Below are 6,602 nucleotides of genomic sequence, written 5' to 3' on the forward strand. Positions count from 1 at the left end.
CTATTTCATTGTTCTAATTCAAGTGTCAAAATTGCTATTTATTTGACAACTATCATTATCAAATATTTCAGAATGTGAGTTGCCCTTATTCAAAGGAATAAATCAACAGACATTTATGTAACATGTAATGGTAAAAAGAAATTATTCATATTATAACGTTTTATGATGTTTGGCTTAGAAGACTTGCTACAGATGTTATAGACAAACAAAAATGGTATGGTTAATGAAACAGGAGCCTGCTTTCAGATAGGTGACATGACATTTTCAAGGTCTCACAGCAATTTTGAATGAGCTAAGCCTCAATCATTGGTGAATTTCTTTAGTCTCTTTTTTTTTTAACACTGAAATCAACTATGCTATTTTTAGTCCCCATTTTTTAAACTTGGATAATCAAAATGAGTTTAATAAAACCTTGTCAACCAAATATCGTATTATGCATAATAAAACATATCTTGAAGGTTATAGTAAATGGAAAGATGAATCTGGAAAGCTGAGAGAATTAGAGGTCATGGCTCGATGTAAAATCACCATGGAAACAGCTTTCATGGCCAATTTGTGGGGAGATGTCAAAAGGCAGTAACCTGTGACTTATTTTTTTCCAAAGCCCTTTCTATGAAGGTTACAGGTTCTATATCTGCTTTCATGATGACATTTGTCTATGTTTTTGTAGGATTCTATTCTGACAAGCACAAAACCCTGCACCAAGTTGAACCTGTCCTTTGTGATGAGGCTGTTGAACAGAAGAGCAGCATAGCAGTCTGTCTATTCTTGCTCCACATTCAGCTAAATGCCAACTCCGATCCCTTTGAGATGGTGAACAGGCTGAACCCAGGGATCGTGTCATCCCTCAGTATCCAGACTTCTTCAGAGAACCATGTGGTGAAACTTCTTGATTAAGGTCATGTTCTTAGTCTATAGTATCAATTTTTTTTTTTTTGTAAGCTAAAAGATATCTATGTCTCTCAGTATCTAAAAGCCTATTTAAAAATAAATATGTAGATTTGAATAAATAATAATTCCAGCTTATGTTTCCAAATTACAAAAATAATTTAAAAAGAAATTATAGAATTCAGATGTTTGTTTTGTATTATTATCTTACAGAGAGTAATTTTACATTGCAGTCTTTGTGACAAAATTGGATCGTTTTTGGCTTTATACAAATAAACATATCAAATAAATTCTTTTTTTTTAGTGTGATATTATGTTTTACTATAAAATAACTATTTTATCTATATTTCATTTACTGAATAGAATAAGTAATTATGTTTAAAAACTTTAATGGTTGCAAGTCATCAGCTTTGGATGTTTTATGATCCTATAAGTAAACACGCATGTATTAGTTTGTTCTCATCCTGCTATGAAGAAATACCCAAGACGGTAATTTATAAAGGAAAGATGTTTAATTGGTGCACAATTCCACATGGCTGGGGAGACCTCAGGAAATTTACAATGATGGCAGAAGGGGAGGCAAACACATCCTTCTTCATAAGGTGGCAGGAGAGAAAAGTGCCAAGCCAAGGGGGAAAAGCCCCTTGTAAAACCATCAGATCTCATAAGAACTCACTATCATGAGAACAGCATGGGGGGACTGCCCACATGGTTTAATCACCTCCCATGAGGTCCCTCCCCCAACATGTTGAGATTACAATTCAAGATGAGATTTGAGTGAGGATACCAAGCCAGGCCATACCATATCAAAGCAAAAGTTTTATTTCTAGAAATTATTTATACATACAATATTTATTTATTTAGAAAATTATTCATATTATGTGAATTTTTCCTAAAGACTCTGGTATTCAGCTTTATAGCCTTATAGATTTGGATAGAAAAACATGCGTCCTTGGATAAGGACTTACAAACTAAGACTTGATAGAATTTGCTTTTATGCAAATATACTGATAATGAATGATGCATAGTAAAGTAATATTGTGATATGTTCCATGGGGTTGTTTCTTATTATTTAACAAATGTGATCATTACAAGTAGTACGATCTAACTTTTTGGTTCTTAATTTAAATCTTCATCTCTAATTTGCCAATAGATTGACTTAGTCTAGAAGAACATTTTAAATCATGTTGACTAGACAACCTAGATATTTTCTAGATTTTTGGAAATTCTGGACTTTCTGTCCCACCATGACAGTTATTTTTCTATTAAATCTAATAAGCAATGCAATTGTCTCATGAGATATTAAATTATTTCTATTCTTGATTTCAATTTATTTTTGCCTAAATGTGGAAGGTAGAACAAAATACTCCATACTTTTCACCCACAATTTATAGTTTAATATATTTTGAGTCCTTAAGGCTGCTTACCTTTCAATTAACATTATGGCTAAGTATTACAGTGTAGTACAAGGATGAAAATTGGAAAACTCTGGAGAAAGGGAAGCTCTGTCCCAGCACTGCATATGCATTTTTTTATATACCCCCCAAAACTAGATTCAACTTTTAAAAGTTTCCAATTTCAAAAATAAATTGAAACTACTTAGAACTTTGAAACACTGATCTTTTTTAAAAAAATTTAAATGATAATCCAGTCCATAAGTTAAGTCTAATCTACTTTCCAGACCAAAAATGTATTTTATAGATATCAAGACAAATTAGTATTATTTTTCCAGGATATATAGCCCCAAGAAATCCAAAACAAATATTCTTTTTAAAAAAGGACAACTTCAAAAAACTTTAGGTTCAAGGCTACATGTGCAGGTTTGTTATACAGGTAAATGGCACATCACAGAGGTTTGCGTACAGATTATTATGCCACCCAGATATGCTACCCATCGCATAGTAGATTTTCCATCCTCCTCCTCCTTCCCACTACCCTCAAATAGGCCTCAGTGGCTGTTGTTCCCTTTTTTGTGTCCATGTGTACTCAAGAGAACATTTTTTTTTTACTAGAAAAAAAGAATTATACTTTTGCTTAAAATAGTCTAGTATTCACAAGGGAGAAGTAGCAAACACAAAGTTCTAACATATCAATGGAAAATTCTGTTGCATTTGAAATAGATATTTAAACCTTGATATAATCAAATAAAGAGGAGATATTAGCCAGCAGCTAATAATGAAATTTCCTGGTAAAGCATAAAGTTGCTGTCTGGACGCGGGGAGAGGACAAAGATGACTAAGATGGCGCATTTCCGGGTTCTTCATCACCAACTTACCCGCACGTGGGAAAATGCAACCCGCGCCTGGGAAAAATACAGACCAACTGTGCAGGTGCAACATGGCGTCAGATGGAGGAAACCGAAACTTACCTGGCCGCACCTACAGAACGCCCCCGACACACCCGTGTCCCGCCTATTGCCCTCCCACTCCCAAGCCTTAGACAGAAAAGCCGCTCCCAGCAGGCGCGTGGCGTGAACTTCCTCGGCACCTCCTCATATGCGGACCTAGGAACCTCGCCCAATAAGGCGAGAGCGACTTCCTCGGCCTCCACCACCGGAGACCGGTGAACCTCGCCCTTTCTTCCTTCGCATTGGCTAGCTAATAAAGTTTCTTTTTACCTTGCCTACTTGCCTTTTCTCTGGTGCCTGCTCTGGTGGTCGCATAAAACAAATCAGTTGCCTCATTGAATTAGTGTGGGTTTGAAAAGATTGTGACAATAACCACTTCACACATTTAAAAGACCCATTGAAGAGCATTATATGTTCTTTAAAAGGGTCATCAGTGAGGTGATAGCAGTTTATTGTTGCATTTCACTTAATATTTATTATCTATACAGCCATTTGAATAGAAATTCATTTGAAAATTTTAATGTGAATATAAAAAGTCTTTACCATAACTTAAAGTTTTTGAATGTGCTATATTATATAAATTTGTCTTAAAAACTTTACATTATTTTTGCAAAGATTTTCGTTTAATTAAATTTTATAAAAGTAACCAAGTGATCTCTTTCTTTTTTTTATTTTTTTTTTTTTTGAGACAGAGTCTCACTCTGTTACCCAGGCTGAAGGGCAGTGGTGCAGTCTCAGCTCATTGCAACCTCTGCCTCCTGGGTCCAAGCAGTTTTTGAGCCCAGCCTCCTGAGTAGCTGGGATTACAGGCATGTGCCACCATGCCTGGCTAATTTTTGTATTTTTAGTAGAGATGGGGTTTTGCTGCTTTGACCAGGCTGGTCTCGAACTCCTGACCTAAATTGATCCACCCGCCTGAGCCTCCCAAAGTGCTGGGATGACAGGTGTGAGCCACCATGCCCGGCCCAAAAGTAACCTCTTTATAAAAGAAAAGTTAAACAAATATATTGAGTTGACAGAATGACTCAAATAAGGAAACTACTTCAAGTAACTTTAAAATGCAATAATTTTACTTGAGTCTTTGTTGTGATTGCCCAAAAAATGGGAGCAGAGTTTTCTAAACTAATTTCAGTATTACATTGTTAGTAGTGTTGTGGAATTATTTTTCTGAGCTAGCAAAAAGTAATAATGTTGGAGTCTATGTAGTGTGAAAAGAAAAAAATACTGATTACACCTATGGTTCTGAATTTAAATTTAATTTTACACTTGAACTTTTAACATATTTTAAAACATAATATATATTTCTAGCATTAAAGAGTTCTAGAAACATTGACCATCCCAAAAGTAATAAGTACTGCTAGAGTCCATATTATAGCATTTAAATATCATTACTCACTAAAGAAACCAAGAATTTTTAGATTTTAGATATGAGCATGAAGTGTACAAAACTGTCCTGGAACATCCTTTCATATCTAAAATAAGATGTATAGACGTTTACAAGGGTTCAGTCAAAAGGATGCAGGAACCAAATTGAATAGCTTATCACAGGCCAAATTTGAAAACATTTAAACATAAATCTGGAGAACAAGTAATGGTTTCAAAAACATAAAATGTTTAAATCCATGAAGTCATACTAGCACTCCAAAACAAACATATAAGGATAAAGAAACTGTGGTACATGTACAACATGGAATATTATGCAGCCATAAAAAATAACAAGATCATGTCCTTTGCAGGGACATGGAAGGAGCTGGAGTCCTTATCCTCAGCACACTAAGGAAGGAACTGAAAATAAAATATTGCACGTTGTCACTTATAAGTGGGAGCTAATGATGAGAACACATGGACAAAAGGAGGGAAACAACACACACTGGGGCACATAGGAGGGTGGAGAGCAGGAGGAGAGACAGGATAAGGAAAAATAACTAATGGGTATTAGGCTTAATACCTGGGTGATGAAATAATCTTTAAAAGAAACCCCCACAACACAAGTTTACCTATGTACCAGACCTGCACATGTACCCCTGAGCTTCAAATAAATGTTAAAAAAAAGAAAAGAAAAGAAAATCTCAGCACTGCCTAGAGAGGTGGCAGCTATCTCCTAATTGGCACCATGGCTGCACTCAGACCCTGCACAAGATCGTCAAAAAGAGAGGACCAAGAAGTTCATCTGGTGCCAGTCAGACGATATGTCAAAAATAAGCGTACCTGGTGATAACCCAGAAGTATTGACAACACGGTTTGTAGAAGGTTCAAGGGCTGGATCTAGATGCCCTAAATATGGAAGCAACAGAAAACAAAACACATGCTGCCCAGTGGCTTCCAGAAGTTCCCGGTCCACAAAGCCAAGGAGCTGGAAATGCCTCTGATGTGCAATAAATCTTAATCTGCTGAGGTTGCTTACAATGTTTCCTCCAAGAACCACAAAGCCATCACAGAAAGAGCAGCTCAGAGTGCAGTTGGCCATCAGAGTCACCAATCCCAATGCCAGACTGTGCAGAGAAAAAAATCAGTAGACACATCATGTGCACATTTTATTTTCATTTAAATAAAACCATCAAAACAGGAGAAAAAAAAAAAAAACCCTCATAGGGTAATTTCAGGAAACTAATTCTCATTGTTTTGGAAAATAGTATATAAAATTAAAATTACTATTCCTTTAGTTACCAACTAGTGATTTAAAAAAGTTTCTTCGTAGATATTTACGAACTAATAAATGAAGAAGGAATAATAAAATATTACCATTATTCAAGCTTTTAAAAATAATGGGAATAGGGGGAATCAACTTTTATTTTTCTTTCCGTAGGTCGCGAAAGGAGAGACAACTATACATTTTGTGACACTGAAGAGAAATGTACAAGAGTACTACTGAAGAAGTTCAGCCAGAAAAACAAAAAAAAAAAGCCCAGTATTATTCTTATCAAGCCTGTATATCTAGTTTATAGGAAATATAAGAGACAGACACACATGTTAAATGGCAACACTAGAATGTAATACACAAAATCCAGACTTGAAAATGCTATAAAATATGCAAAATGATGTTTTAAGAACAATATTAGAAGAAAATTGAGTTTGTGGGAGAATTTACAGTCTTTAAATAATATATTAATTACAATGTATGAACTCACTTTGTTTCATGATTCAAACAATAAGCTGGTTAAAAGTTTAAGAGAAAAATCCATCATGATATTGACCTGAGAATTAAGGTGATTAAAGTGATTGTTAAAAAATGAAATATACTTGGGAGGCTGAGTCACAAGAATCCCTTTAACCTGGGAGGTGGAGGTTGCAGTAGGCTGAGATTGTGCCACTGTACCGCAGCCAAGGCAACACTGTGAGACTCTGCCTCAAAAAAAAAAAAAAAAAA

The 6,602-nt window shown here is 35.3% G+C and overlaps 1 long non-coding RNA gene across 1 annotated transcript; it reads left to right on the plus strand.

The window, feature by feature from the left end:
• Nucleotides 1-452: 452 nt before the first annotated feature.
• Nucleotides 453-6,120, plus strand: LOC112610593. Its single transcript, XR_003116434.1, has 2 exons — nucleotides 453-898; nucleotides 6,042-6,120. It is a non-coding gene; the product is annotated as an uncharacterized LOC112610593 (long non-coding RNA).
• The last annotated feature ends 482 nt before the right edge of the window (nucleotides 6,121-6,602 follow it).

This window comes from Theropithecus gelada, chromosome 17 (genome assembly GCF_003255815.1).
Source record: "Theropithecus gelada isolate Dixy chromosome 17, Tgel_1.0, whole genome shotgun sequence".
NCBI lineage: Eukaryota > Metazoa > Chordata > Mammalia > Primates > Cercopithecidae > Theropithecus > Theropithecus gelada.